A 15332-nucleotide genomic window follows, 5' to 3' on the forward strand; every position below is an offset into this window, starting at 1 on the left:
GGTCATGATCCCAGGATCCTGGGATCGAGCCCCGCATCGGGCTCTCTGCTCAGCAGGGAGCCTGCTTCCCTTCCTCTCTCTCTCTGCCTGCCTCTCTGCCTACTTGTGATCTCTGTCTGTCAAATAAATAAATAAAATTAAAAAAAAAAAAAATATATATATATATATATATATATTCAAGAAGAGAAATTAAAGATATATATATCAATCAAGTAATATACCATGTTATAGAATTGGAAGTCTCATATTGCTGAGATTATGGGGGTAAGTAAATGGAACACATGCTTAACTGCAATCCCAATCAAAATCCCAGGAAGATTATTTTTTGTAGAAATTGATTGGAAAACAAGGGCACCACTGAAATTCAGTGGGAAAGACAGTCTTGTCAATAAGTGGGACTAGAGGGGCGCCTGGGTGGCTCAGTGGGTTAAAACCTCTGCCTTCAGCTCAGGTCATGATCCCAGGGACCTGGGATCAAGCCCCGCATCGGGCTCTCTGCTCGGCAGGGAGCCTGCTTCCGCCTCTCTCTCTGCCTGCCTCTCTGCCTACTTGTGATCTCTGTCTGTCAAATAAATAAATAAAATTTAAAAAAAAAAAAGAAATTGAGTTAATACTAATTTCTCTGAGTAAGTTCTAAAGATAAATTTGCCATCATGTATTAAATGTGTAAATATTTAGCAAATGTTGATTTTACTTCCTTTTATTTTGCTTGTCCTTAATAGTGTTCAACACATGAGATAAATGAATGAATATGAAAATAAAATGGCACTGGCCAGCACATAGCATCAAAATTTCATATCTAAAAGATATTACTTTTTTGTTATTGTTATGTTCAATTAGCCAACATATATCATTAGTTTTTGATGTAGTGTTCAATGATTCATTAGTTGCATGTAAGACCCAGTGCTCATCACATCACATGCCCTCCTTAATACTCATCACCCGGTTACCCCATCCTCTCACCCCCCTCCCTCTGTAACCCTCAGTTTGTTTCCCAGAGTATTCCAACAATACATTATGATTGTCTCCTTCCACATAATAGATATAATAGTCATAATCTTTTAGAGATCAAGATAAATACCATCCTGTGTAGATTAAATATATTTGCTCTCAAAAATCACTGTATTTCAAAAAACAAAAACAAAAACAAAAAAAATCACTGTATTTCTTTATAGTACTTTCCACAAATGTAATTCATTGAATTTTTTTTGTTTGTTCTCCTTCCTGATGTTACTGCAACCCCCACAGAGTAAAGAACTTCATCTGTCTTGTTGTCCCGTATATCCCAAAACCCCACCAGCTACAAAATAGGAATTTGTAAATATTTCAGGAAATAAATATTTCAGGAAATAAATATTTGCTGAAAGAAGAAGATATATTTGGATGATTAAAAAAAATGTGTCCAATTATATAAGGAATACGGATAAAGAGACTGCATAGTTCCTAAGCAACAGAGAAGATAGAAAACAAAGGATTCTGGAAGAGAAAAAGATTCAGGAAAAAAGAAGAAATAAACAAAATTAAAATGGAAATTTTAAAAGGATGAAGAAATTAGGAAAATATATGTATAATAATGAAGAAAAAAGGCTAAAGCTTACTTAAGTAAGAGGTAGTTTATGAGGTTATGATTTGCATTACTTTCTGGACCCACTCTTGACAAATTCTGTAATCACAAATGTAGCATTATATCTCCAAGTGTCTTTTAGGTGCTAAGGCTCTTGCCAAAGTGTCTCAAAAGCCTTTATTGGCTACACTTATAGAGCCATGGATTCATTTGCATTTTGGCTCTCTGGTCTCCATCAACTACATAAGAGCTGAGAATTTTAGGAAAAGTGATTTTAAAGCAGAACAAGATCTGAACATGACACAAGATGCACTAAAAGGATAAAAATACATCCTGAAATTTCAAGGAATACATAAACTTGAAAAGTTTGGGTCCTCAAAAATTTAAAGTGACTTGAGACAGGGTCATATCCAAAGCTCAGTCCAAAACAAAAGTCAGAGATAGAGACACAAAAATGTGTTTATTCACCTATTCACCATTATCCAATACAGGGAAAAATTCCTGAACAATGGTATTTTGAACTCACCTTCTCTTATATATTTACTATGCTTAGAAATAACTTTTCTTAAACATATTTATTTTACCCATAATTTTGTAACTATTTAAATATCCATGGGGTAAAGACAAGGTCTAACTGTCTTCTGTTGTGATTAATCCTTTATCTTGATCTGAATGGAACTCATTAATCCTCCAAATAGATCCCCAGACTTTAATCCTGTATAGATGAAGGAAATATTGGGAACTGAAGTTCTAAATAATAGTTATCAAGGTGAAAAGGATCTAAAAACAGTTGTTGGGTTTGAAAAAGGTACTAATCTAAATCATCATCAATATAAATGTTCTCATATAAAACACTCTAATTCCAAACCATTAAGGGACCAGAAAGATTAGTTTAATCTCTTAGTAGCTTTATCAGGCTTTTTTAATCTTTCACATCATATTTTAAAATGCTGTTACATTATAAATTATTTATTCAGCTTTGGGATTTGGAGTCTCCATGTCTTCTATTTTTATTGAAATGTCTATGAAATCCTTTTCCATCTTATGAACTTGACAAGTTCCTGATAAATTTGCTTCCCTTTTCACAGAAGATGATCAATTTACACCCATCTCTTTTGAAAAGCTAATGGTGGGGAAATATAATTATCCTTGTTATCTTCCTGTGTCATCAGTCTTTCTCATCTGTTGATCAAGTGGCAGAGGGTGAGAAACATTTATATAATCAGCACAGACTGATTAATTGCAACCTATGCTGAATACAAAATATTACAAAACCATTTGACTGTTTCTAATGTCTTGCACATTTCCCAAAGTTCAGTGTGATTCCAGCTAAAAGTCAAGGTCAGTTAACCTTTTCCAAAATGTCAACCAGCTTTTTCACAATTATTCTTCTATACTTTTGAATTCCTTATCCCAAACACTATCGTCTTTGCTTTAGGATAACACTCATGCACTTGAGGATATGACTCATAGTCACAGCAATTCCAACAACAAAATCATGTTTAAAATTAAAGCGAGGTGGGGGGGTGGGAGGTTGGGGGAACCAGGTGGTGGGTATTAGAGAGGGCATGGACTGCATGGAGCACTGGGTGTGGTACAAAAACAATGAATACTGTTATGCTGAAAATAAATTTTTAAAAAATGATTAAAGGTAAAAAAAAATAAAAATAAAATTAAAGCCACTTTTTCCATTACTGAATTTATTTCCATCCTTCTGTTTTACCTGTATAAAGGGAAGGGCATCTTCAGGAAGTTTAAAATTTTTCCTATGTTTCTAATAAAGTGCCATATTAAAATCCTGCCATTAGAAGAAATAAAGTTTCTTACAGCTCAAGAATACAATAACCAAGTGATACTGCAAAAATATGATAGTTTAGAAGGAACTCTTGGATCAGGGGACTTTACTCCCTAGAGAACTATTTGGTTTGACCAGGGAAACCAGTGATCTAAAACTCATAATAAGACACTAGAGAGGAAGAAGGAAATAAAGTGGAATATTTTTTTTTAAAAGACTTTATTTATTTATTTGACAGAGATCACAAGTAGGCAGAGAAGCAGGCAGAGAGAGAGGAGGAAGCAGGCTCCCAGCTGAGCAGAGAGTCCGATGCGCGCCTTGATCCCAGGACCCTGGGATCATGACCTGAGCCAAAGGCAGAGGCTTTAACCCACTGAGCCACCCAGGCACCCATGTACATATTTTTTTTTCTTTTTTTTCTTTTTTTTTTTTAATTTTATTTTTTATAAACATATATTTTTATCCCCAGAGGTACAGGTCTGTGAATCGCCAGGTTTACACACTTCACAGCACTCACCATAGCACATACTCTCCCCAATGTCCATAATCCCACCCCACCAACCCCCCTCCCCACATTAACCCTCAGTTTGTTTTGTGAGATTAAGAGTCACTTATGGTTTGTCTCCCTCCCAATCCCATCTTGTTTCATTTACTCTTCTCCTACCCCCTTAACCCCCCATGTTGCATCTCCTCTCCCTCATATCAGGGAGATCATATGATAGTTGTCTTTCTCCGATTGACTTATTTCGCTAAGCATGATACCCTCTAGTTCCATCCACGTCGTCGCAAATGGCAAGATTTCATTTCTTTTGATGGCTGCATAGTATTCCATTGTGTATATATACCACATCTTCTTTATCCATTCGTCTGTTGATGGACATCTAGGTTCTTTCCATAGTTTGGCTATTGTAGACATTGCTGCTATAAACATTCGGGTGCACGTGCCCCTTCGGATCACTATGTTTGTATCTTTAGGGTAAATACCCAGCAGTGCAATTGCTGAGTCATAGGGTAGTTCTATTTTCAACCTTTTGAGGAACCTCCATGCTGTTTTCCAGAGTGGTTGCCCCAGCTTGCATTCCCACCAACAGTGTAGGAGGGTTCCCCTTTCTCCGCATCCTCGCCAGCATCTGTCATTTCCTGACTTGTTAATTTTAGCCATTCTGACTGGTGTGAGGTGGTATCTCATTGTGGTTTTGATTTGTATTTCCCTGATGCCGAGTGATATGGAGCACTTTTTCATGTGTCTGTTGGCCATCTGGATGTCTTCTTTGCAGAAATGTCTGTTCATGTCCTCTGCCCATTTCTTGATTGGATTATTTGTTCTTTGGGTGTTGAGTTTGCTAAGTTCTTTATAGATTTTGGACACTAGCCCTTTATCCGATATGTCATTTGCAAATATCTTCTCCCATTCTGTCAGTTGTCTTTTGGTTTTGTTAACTGTTTCCTTTGCTGTGCAAAAGCTTTTGATCTTGATAAAATCCCAATAGTTCATTTTTGTCCTTGCTTCCCTTGCCTTTGGCGATGTTCCTAGGAAGATGTTGCTGCGGTTGAGGTCGAAGAGGTTGCTTCCTGTGTTCTCCTCAAGGATTTTGATGGATTCCTTTCTCACATTGAGGTCCTTCATCCATTTTGAGTCTATTTTCGTGTGTGGTGTAAGGAAATGATCCAATTTCATTTTTCTGCATGTGGCTGTCCAATTTTCCCAACACCATTTGTTGAAGAGGCTGTCTTTTTTCCATTGGATATTCTTTCCTGCTTTGTCGAAGATTAGTTGACCATAGAGTTGAGGGTCTATTTCTGGGCTCTCTATTCTGTTCCATTGATCTATGTGTCTGTTTTTGTGCCAGTACCATGCTGTCTTGATGATGACAGCTTTGTAATAGAGCTTGAAGTCCGGAATTGTGATGCCACCAACGTTGGCTTTCTTTTTCAATATTGCTTTGGCTATTCGAGGTCTTTTCTGGTTCCATATAAATTTTAGGATTATTTGTTCCATTTCTTTGAAAAAAATGGATGGTACTTTGATAGGAATTGCATTAAATGTGTAGATTGCTTTAGGTAGCATAGACATTTTCACAATATTTATTCTTCCAATCCAGGAGCATGGAACATTTTTCCATTTCTTTGTGTCTTCCTCAATTTCTTTCATGAGTACTTTATAGTTTTCTGTGTATAGATTCTTAGTCTCTTTGGTTAGATTTATTCCTAGGTATCTTATAGTTTTGGGTGCAATTGTAAATGGGATGGACTCCTTAATTTCTCTTTCTTCTGTCTTGTTGTTGGTGTAGAGAAATGCAACTGATTTCTGGGCATTGATTTTATATCCTGACACTTTACTGAATTCCTGTACAAGTTCTAGCAGTTTTGGAGTGGAGTCTTTTGGGTTTTCCACATATAGTATCATATCATCTGCGAAGAGTGATAGTTTGACTTCTTCTTTGCCAATTTGGATGCCTTTAATTTCCTTTTGTTGTCTGATTGCTGAGGCTAGGACTTCTAGTACTATGTTGAATAGCAGTGGTGATAACGGACATCCCTGCCGTGTTCCTGACCTTAGCAGAAAAGCTTTCAGTTTTTCTCCATTGAGAACGATATTTGCGGTGGGTTTTTCATAGATGGCTTTGATAATATTGAGGTATGTGCCCTCTATCCCTACACTTTGAAGAGTTTTGATCAGGAAGGGATGCTGTACTTTGTCAAATGCTTTTTCAGCATCTATGGAGAGTATCATATGGTTCTTGTTCTTTCTTTTATTAATGTGTTGTATCACATTGATTGATTTGCGGATGTTGAACCAACCTTGCAGCCCTGGAATAAAACCCACTTGGTCGTGGTGAATAATCCTTTTAATGTACCGTTGAATCCTACTGGCTAGTATTTTGGCGAGAATTTTTGCATCTGTGTTCATCAAGGATATTGGCCTGTAGTTCTCTTTTTTGATGGGATCCTTGTCTGGTTTTGGGATCAAGGTGATGCTGGCCTCATAAAATGAGTTTGGAAGTTTTCCTTCCATTTCTATTTTTTGGAACAGTTTCAGGAGAATAGGAATTAGTTCTTCTTTTAATGTTTGGTAGAATTCCCCCGGGAAGCCATCTGGCCCTGGGCTTTTGTTTGTTTGGAGATTTTTGATGACTGTTTCAATCTCCTTACTGGTTATGGGTCTGTTCAGGCTTTCTATTTCTTCCTGGTTCAGTTGTGGTAGTTTATATGTCTCTAGGAATGCATCCATTTCTTCCAGATTGTCAAATTTGTTGGCGTAGAGTTGCTCATAGTATGTTCTTATAATTGCCTGTATTTCTTTGGTGTTAGTTGTGATCTCTCCTCTTTCATTCATGATTTTATTTATTTGGGTCCTCTCTCTTTTCTTTTTGATAAGTCTGGCCAGGGGTTTATCGATCTTATTAATTCTTTCAAAGAACCAGCTCCTAGTTTCGTTGATTTGTTCTATTGTTTTTTTGGTTTCTATTTCATTGATTTCTGCTCTGATCTTTATGATTTCTCTTCTCCTGCTGGGTTTAGGCTTTCTTTCTTGTTCTTTCTCTAGCTCTTTTAGGTGTAGGGTTAGGTTGTGTACCTGAGACCTTTCTTGTTTCTTGAGAAAGGCTTGTACCGCTATATATTTTCCTCTCAGGACTGCCTTTGTTGTGTCCCAGAGATTTTGAACCGTTGTGTTTTCATTATCATTTGTTTCCATGAATTTTTTCAACTCTTCTTTAATTTCCTGGTTGACCCATTCATTCTTTAGAAGGACGCTGTTTAGTCTCCATGTATTTGGGTTCTTTCCAAATTTCCTCTTGTGATTGAGTTCTAGCTTCAGAGCATTGTGGTCTGAAAATATGCAGGGAATGATTCCAATCTTTTGATACCGGTTGAGACCTGATTTAGGACCAAGAATGTGATCTATTCTGGAGAATGTTCCATGTGCACTAGAGAAGTATGTGTATTCTGTTGCTTTGGGATGAAATGTTCTGAATATATCTGTGATGTCCATCTGGTCCAGTGTGTCATTTAAGGCCTTGATTTCCTTGTTGATCTTTTGCTTGGATGATCTGTCCATTTCAGTGAGGGGAGTGTTAAAGTCCCCTACGATTATTGTATTATTGTCGATGTGTTTCTTTGATTTTGTTATTAATTGGTTTATATAGTTGGCTGCTCCCATGTTAGGGGCATAGATATTTAAAATTGTTAGATCTTCTTGTTGGACTGTTCCTTTGAGTATGATATAGTGTCCTTCCTCATCTCTTATTATAGTCTTTGGCTTAAAATCTAATTGATCTGATATAAGGATTGCCACTCCTGCTTTTTTCTCATGTCCATTAGCATGGTAAATTCTTTTCCACCCCCTCACTTTAAATCTGGAGGTGTCTTCGGGTTTAAGATGAGTTTCTTGTAGGCAACATATAGATGGGTTTTGTTTTTTTATCCATTCTGATACCCTGTGTCTTTTGATTGGGGCATTTAGCCCATTAACATTCAGGGTAAGTATTGAGAGATATGAATTTAGTGCCATTGTATTGCCTGTAAGGTCACTGTTATTGTATATTGTCTCTGTTTCTTTCTGATCTACTACTTTTAGGGTCTCTCTTTGCTTAGAGGACCCCTTTCAATATTTCCTGTAGAGCTGGTTTGGTATTTGCAAATTCTTTCAGTTTTTGTTTGTCCTGGAAGCTTTTAATCTCTCCTTCTATTTTCAATGATAGCCTAGCTGGATATAGTATTCTTGGCTGCATGTTTTTCTCGTTTAGTGCTCTGAATATATCATGCCAGCTCTTTCTGGCCTGCCAGGTCTCTGTGGATAAGTCTGCTGCCAATCTAATATTTTTACCATTGTACGTTACAGACTTCTTTTCCCGGGCTGCTTTCAGGATCTTCTCTTTGTCACTAAGACTTGTAAATTTTACTATTAGGTGACGGGGTGTGGACCTATTCTTATTGATTTTGAGGGGGGTTCTCTGAACCTCCTGGATTTTGATGCTTGTTCCCTTTGCCATATTGGGGAAATTCTCTCCAATAATTCTCTCCAATATACCTTCTGCTCCCCTCTCTGTTTCCCCTTCTTCTGGAATCCCAATTATTCTAATGTTGTTTCGTCTTATGGTGTCACTTATCTCTCGAATTCTCCCCTCATGGTCCAGTAGCTGTTTGTCCCTCTTTTGCTCAGCTTCTTTATTCTCTGTCATTTGGTCTTCTATATCACTAATTCTTTCTTCTGCCTCATTTATCCTAGCAGTGAGAGCCTCCATTTTTGATTGCACCTCATTAATAGCTTTTTTGATTTCAACTTGGTTAGATTTTAGTTCTTTTATTTCTCCAGAAAGGGCTTTTATCTCTCCGGAGAGGGTTTCTCTAATATCTTCCATGCCTTTTTCGAGCCCGGCTAGAACCTTGAGAATCGTCATTCTGAATTCTAGATCTGACATATTACCAATGTCTGTATTGATTAGGTCCCTAGCCTTTGGTACTGCCTCTTGTTCTTTTTTTTGTGGTGAATTTTTCCGCCTTGTCATTTTGTCCAGATAAGAGTATATGAAGGAGCAAGTGAAATACTAAAAGGGTGGCAACAACCCCAGGAAAATATGCTTTAGCCAAATCAGAAGAGATCCCAAATCGTGAGGGGGGTGAAAGGGGATAAAAAGAGGTTCAGAAAGAAGAAAAAAAAAAAAAAAAAAGAAAGAAAAAGAAAAAAAAAAGAAACAATTAAAAAAAGAAAACCAATAAAGAAAAAATATAAAAAGGAAAAAAAGAATATATTTATTAGATAAACTAGTTAAAAAAAGTTAAAAAAAGGAAAGGGTAAAAGTTAAAAAAATTTAGCAGAAGAAGAAAAATAAATTGAAAACGAAAAAAAATTAAATTAACTGCAAGGCTAAAGAATCATGGGGAGAAAACCATGAGTTCCGTGCTTTGCTTTCTCCTCCTTTGGAATTCCGCTGCTCTCCTTGGTATTGAAACTGCACTCCTTGGTAGTTGAACTTGGTCCTGGCTGGGTTTCTTGTTGATCTTCTGGGGGAGGGGCCTGTTGTAGTGATTCTCAAGTGTCTTTGCCCCGGGCGGAGTTGCACCGCCCTTACCAGGGGCCGGGCTGAGTAATCCGCTCGGGTTTGCTTTCGGGAGCTTTTGTTCCCTGAGCGCTTTCCGTAGAGTTCCGGAGGGCGGGAATGAAGATGGCGGCCTCCCGGTCTCCGGCCCGGAGGAGCCAAGAGCCCGGGGCCCCACTCCTCAGTGCACCCTCAGAGAACAGCGCCGATCCACTCCCGTCACCCTGCCTCCGGCCGCGCTCCGAGCTGACCGAGCCTGCGACCGGTTCAAGGTAACCCCGAGCTTAGAGCTTACTCCTCGGCTCTGTCTCTGTAGCCGGCTTCCCTGTTCTAATACCTGTAAGCTCTGCGACACTCAGACACTTCCGATCCTTCTGTGACCCTGCAGGACCTGAGGCCACGCTGACCCTGCGTGGGCTTCACCCCGGTTAAGCCTCTGGAGCGATGTCCCTCAGCGGAACAGACTTTTAAAAGTCCCGATTTTGTGCTCCGTTGCCCCGCCGCTTGCCGGGAGCCGGCCCCTCCCCCCGCGGTCTATCTTCCCGTCGCTTTGGATTCACTTCTCCGCCCGTCCTACCTTTCTGAAAGTGGTTGATTTTCTGTTTCTAGAGTTGCTGTTCTTCTTCTCTTCAATCTCCCGTTGGATTTGTAGGTGTTTGCAATCTTTAGATAAGCTATCTAGCTGATCTCCCGCTACCTGAAGTAGTCTCAGCCTGCTACTTCTCCGCCATCTTGACTCCTCCTTCTAAAGTGGAATATTTTTAATATCTTTTTGCTATTTTGTTGGGAATAAATATTGGTAATTACCCATTAGAATTAATCTCCAAAAATAGTTAAATATTAACTCAAAAAAAATAATTGTGATCATCTTGATCATCTACAAAAAAGCCACTGTGCTTAATTTTTTAGTATAATTTAAATGGTAGAAGAAGGTACATCCAACTTCATTTTTATGCAATTGTTATTTTGAATCATTACAGATGTATACAAAGATTTAACTATGCAGTAATTAATTCCAGTGAATGGAGCTTAAAGTGAATAAAACAGCTGTACCTTCCACCACTAATAAGGGAACACAATGTCTGGAAAATTTCTCCTGTTTCTAGAGGAAACATATTCTATAACAGGAATAGCACCCAACTCACGTACTGATTCTGGTTGGTACTATTTGATATGACCAATAGATCCAATGTTCATGTGCCAACACCTTCTTTTCTTTAAAAACGTGGACCCAGGGGCGCCTGGGTGGCTCAGTGGGTTAAAACCTCTGTCATGATCCCAGCGTCCTGGGATCGAGCCCCACCTTGGGCTCTCTGCTCAGTAGGGAGCCTGCTTCCTCCTCTCTCTCTCTGCCTGCCTCTCTGCCTAGTTGTGATCTCTGCCTGTCAAATAAATAAATAAAATCTTTAAAAAATTAAAAAATTAAAAAATTAAAAATAAAAACGTGGATCCAGGGGCGCCTGGGTGGCTCAGTCGTTAAATGTCTGACTTCCGTTCAGGTCATGATCCCAGAGTCATGGGATCGAGCCCCGCATCGGGCTCCCTGTTGGCAGGAAACCTACTTCTCCCTCTCCCACTCCCCCTGCTTGTGTTCCCTATCTTGCTGTGTCCCTCTCTATCAAATAAATAAATAAAATCTTTAAATGATAAAAATAAAAATTAAAAAATAAAAACATGGTTCCATGGTATGATGTGATATATTGTGTTATCATGTGTCTGTATTTCACTTGAACTGTAATCCTTGGGGGAAATGGTTGTCCAAAACTGTAAAAAAAAAAAAGTTGTATTATGATTATCCAATTGATGCTTGCTATAAACATCACATATTTTCTTTTTTCACTACCAAATTTCCTAATACTACAAGGATGCCAAGTAGGATAGTCCAAGTACAAGGATTACTTGCAGAAAGAAAACCTTTTCCGGATCTGCATCCTGCTCAAGCTGAGAGCCTTTCACATATTTTAGTACATGAGTTGGGTGTATTCCTATTATAGAATATGTTTCCTCTAGAAACAGGAGAAATTTTCCAGACATTGTGCTCCCTTATTAATGGTGGAAAGTACACGGTTTAGTAATTTTCCTTCACTTTAAGAGTATGTCCTGCCATTCCCCAGACCACTAAACTCCAACAGTTTTTTTTTTTTTTCAAACTTGATTCAGGATAAATGACAAACAAAATCCTATTTATTTAAAGTTTACAATGCGATGACCTAACATATACATATACTGTATAATGATTGCCAAGATCAAGAAAATTAATGGATCCATAAACCCATATAGTAAACTCTTGAAACTGTGTGTCTGTCTCTGTGTATGTCTGTCTGTGATAAAAATGGTTTAGATTTACTCTTAGCAACCTTCAAGTGCACAATACCATATTATCAACTATAGTCACCACACTATACATTAGATCTTTTGAACTTATCTTCTTACAATTGAGAATTTGTACACTTTGACCTATATCTCCCCATTTCTGCCTCCCCTAAAGCCCTGAAAACCACCATTCTATTATCTGTATCTATAAAACCAGCTTCTTTTTTTTAAAGTGATACTATACACTATTTGTCTTTCTTATGACAGTTAGCATAATGGCCTCCAGGCTTGTGTTATCACAAATGGCAAGATTTGCCTTTCACGGCTGAATATTCCAGTTTGTATATATACCACATTTTCTTTATTCATTCATCCACTGAAAGAAATTTTACATTGTTTTCATGTCTTGGCTACTGTGAGTAATGCTACAGTGAAGATGAGTGTAGATACCTCTTCAAGATCCTGATTTCAGGGCGCCTGGGTGGCTCAGTGGTTAAAGCCTCTGCCTTCCGCTCAGGTCATGATCCCAGGCCCGCATTGGGCTCTGCTCAGCGGGGAGCCTGTTTCCCTTCCTCTCTCTCTGCCTGCATCTCTTCCTACTTGTGATCTCTGTCTGTCAAGTAAATAAATAATATCTTTAAAAAAAAAAAAAGATCCTGATTTCATTTCCTTTCAGTATATATCCAGAAGTAAAATCGCTAGATTATATTATAGTTCTGTATTCAATTTTTTGCGAAACCACCATGTTGTTCTTTGTAAACTTTCATAATGTTTACTGTAAATTAGCGGCTGTACCAGTTTGCATTTCAACCAAGAGTACAAGAAGGTCCCCTTTCCTCCACATCCTTGCTACCATTTATTTCTTGTCTTTTTTTGAGTAACTGTCCTTATAGGTGTGAGGGGAATCTCATTGTGGTTTTGATTTGCATTTCCCTGATGATTAGTGATGGTGAGCAACTTTTCTTGGATGCGTTGTCCATTTGTAGGTCTTATTTGGGAAAATGTCTATTCAGGTCTTTTATCCTTTTTTAATTAGATTAATTGCTTTTTGCTATGAGTTCTATGACTTTGTTATTATTTTGCAAAATAACCCCTTATCAGATATAGAATTTGCAAGTATTTTTCCCTTTGTATACGTTGCCTTTTCAATTTATTGATTCTTTTTCTTTTGTATGGAATCTCTTCATATTGATACCTTCCCAATTATTGATTTTAGCTTTTGTTGCCTGTATATTTGGTGTCTTAACCAAAAAATCATTCCCAAGACCAAAGTCAAGGTCTTTGCTTGTGTTTTCTCCTACAGTTAAGTCTTTGATCCATATCTCTGAATTCCTAAAATTTTAATGACATGAAAATTTCCTTATTCTTTATGCAATTTATTCACTCCTTGACAACTTATATGTACAACCTAAGCATGAATATCCTTGCTATTTCTTCCTTATCTGGTTTGACAGCATAGTGTCATTAATATAGTAGACAGTCTTAAATATATATAAACCATCCAGATGATCCATTTCTCTTCAGACTATGACAAAGGGTAGAACAATAAATATATACTGATGACCTTTCCATATGAATTGTTTCTAACTCTACTTTCTGAAAGAGCTGGAAAAGAAAATTTATCAGATCAATGACCATATATCATACACCCAAGGCTGTATTAATCTGCTCTACAGTGCCTGGGTGGCTCGGTCACTTAAATGTCTGCCTTCTGCTCAGATCATGATCCCAGGGTCTTGGGATGGAGTCCCTTATCGGGCTCCCTTCTCAGTGGGGAGTCTGCATCTCTGCTCTAGCAACAATACCACCTTTAGTATATCAACTGCAATTGAGGCTACTACTGGGTTGAGTTTATAGTAGTCCATTGTCATTTTCTAAGATCTGCCTGACTTTTGTAGGGGCCAGAGTGGTGAATTAAATAGAGGATGGCAATCACCATTCCTATATTGTTTGGGTATCTTATTGCCACCCCATCCCTGAAGAATATAATGTCCCTTTTTTTTTTTTTAATACTGTTTGAGTGTGTGGATGTGACAGGCTCAGTAGCTTCTCCTCTACAATACCTGAAACCCACAGGGCAAGGAAACAGTATGGGAGTTGTACCAACAACCAAGTGTGTCCATTCAAATTATACATCCAGGAAATGGCATAATGATCACAGGGTGGGAGGGGTGTCATTTGGTGGAGCCACTATGCACCAGATCTAGATTTGGACTCTGTATATAGTTAATTCCCACTTGCCACCCTTCAAATAAAGGACCACAATGACCCTTTAGGGATTTGAGTATCCGTTTCAACTCAGATTCTGTGCCCAACAGTCCTCAAAATGTTGCGATATTCCTTTATTCCTAGTGTATGATTATGCAAGCACATGGTCAAGGGTACCTTTGGAGAAAGTACTGAGAGGATCATTGTCATGTATACTCATTGAGATATCACACAGCCCTTCCTACTGGCATTTTTGTTAAAGCAATTTTGGTGATGCCATGCCCCCCAGCCCCTCCCAGAAGGTTACAGCTAGGGGTTATCTAAGTAGGTTACACATAATAGATCCATTCAGATATCTTCTTGAGCCTTTAGGCTCCTTCCTCTACATTATATCAAGGGAAATCTGGCATTTCAACTTCCTGATAGTAGTGAGTGCCTTGTACAAAACACCCCATTGGTTTTACATACACAAAAAATATTTGTGAATTTACTAACCCCATAAATACTGGGTTTTGGTGGTGAGGAAGTCTCCAGAAGAAGCCCACAAGTAGGGATTGTTTCCAAGTAAAGGAGTTATTCTGTTATCTTTTATTACCAGAGATGAATTATAGTGCAAGAGTTAAGATTACAGATCCTGCGTCAAAACCACAAGGCTTTGTGTACAGTCTGATTACTTAATGCAACTTGAGAATATTTAACATCTTCATGCCTCAGAGCCCTCCTGTGTAAAAATGGGGATAGTGAGAGTATCTACTCCATAAGATTCAAGGTAAAGCCCTGAGAACAATACCTAGTTTTTAACAATCACCATTTGAGTCACTTCACTTATTACCTCCCCTAGAACACAAATGATGACAGACAATCATAATTTCATTGCCTCATGAAGGAAACTTCAATTGGTGTGTGCATCCCATTCCATTGTCTAGTAATTTTGTTAAATAACAAGCTGCTCAATGTATGGGGGGAAACCCTTCATGGATATTCTATAAATATTTCATTTTGCTGAAATATTTTAATTTCTCTTTCTGGGAGAGGTACAATGATCTTAGTGTCACTTCCGTAAGCAGAGTAAAAGTTAATCAATGACTTCTTTCCCACAAAAGAAATACCATGATTAGTTGTAAGTATCTGGGGGGACTTCAGGCCTACAAAATAGAACTTAATCAAAAATCTCTGGTTACCACTATAGACAAAAGAATCCTGCTTAATGAATTCTAAACATGTTTTCATAACTAATGCAATAGTTTAAGATTCAGCTTTAGTAGGACCTGAACAAGAAACTATGGTCATGGTAGAAAGTAAGAAAAGATTTAGAAATGATAAGGAAGTGCTCAGTGCTTACTGAGAAATTTACTAGAAAAAAGCAATACACATAAGTGGTGTAAACTCTTACATTAGAGAGACCTATAGG

Source organism: Enhydra lutris, unplaced genomic scaffold, assembly GCF_002288905.1.
Source record: "Enhydra lutris kenyoni isolate GAN:26980312 unplaced genomic scaffold, ASM228890v2 scaffoldscaffold4, whole genome shotgun sequence".
Taxonomy (NCBI): Eukaryota; Metazoa; Chordata; class Mammalia; order Carnivora; family Mustelidae; genus Enhydra; species Enhydra lutris.